Source organism: Salmo salar, chromosome ssa22, assembly GCF_905237065.1.
Source record: "Salmo salar chromosome ssa22, Ssal_v3.1, whole genome shotgun sequence".
Classification (NCBI taxonomy): Eukaryota; Metazoa; Chordata; class Actinopteri; order Salmoniformes; family Salmonidae; genus Salmo; species Salmo salar.
In genome coordinates this window covers 41,324,552-41,325,000 of record NC_059463.1, presented here as the reverse complement: position 1 = coordinate 41,325,000, position 449 = coordinate 41,324,552, and the positions used below count along the sequence as shown (strand labels likewise).

Sequence of the window (449 nt, the reverse complement as noted above, 5' to 3'; positions counted from 1 at the left end):
CACACACTCTTTCAACTGTCATTCTACCCCCCTCTATCTATCACACTCTCTCTCTCCTTCCTTCCCTCTATATCTCTCCCTTCCTTCTTATGTGCCAGTCTTGTGTTGAGGCCCCACCCCCCCTTGCACAGCTAGTGCATAGTAACCCTGCTGGACAGTGAATCTATATACACACACACAGACACAGACACACGTGCGCATGCACACACGCACACACACACACTTGTGATTGGTCACTTGCTCTGGGTTATCAGCTTATCACATGGCCAGGCTAGGGGGTAGATGAGAGGGGTACCCTCCCCCTGCAGGGTTTTCCTCAGATGGAGAGAGATTCTTCTCTGTCTAATATAGGTTCTCATATGCTCTCCTCCTCTCTCTCTCTCTTCTCCCTTTCCATCTTTCTCCTGTTCTTATACTCTCCTTCTCTCATTCCTGTACCTCCCATCCTC

General features: G+C 49.7%; 1 protein-coding gene across 1 annotated transcript in view; it reads right to left on the bottom strand.

The window, feature by feature from the left end:
• The window catches only part of LOC106583493 (uncharacterized), an 11,232-nt gene extending 11,108 nt beyond the window's left edge, over nt 1-124 (bottom strand). The window contains exon 1 of the mRNA XM_014167734.2: nt 1-124. This exon is cut by the window's left edge and continues 362 nt beyond it. The gene's annotated coding sequence lies outside the window, so the exon portion shown is untranslated.
• Between the last annotated feature and the right edge of the window lie 325 nt (nt 125-449).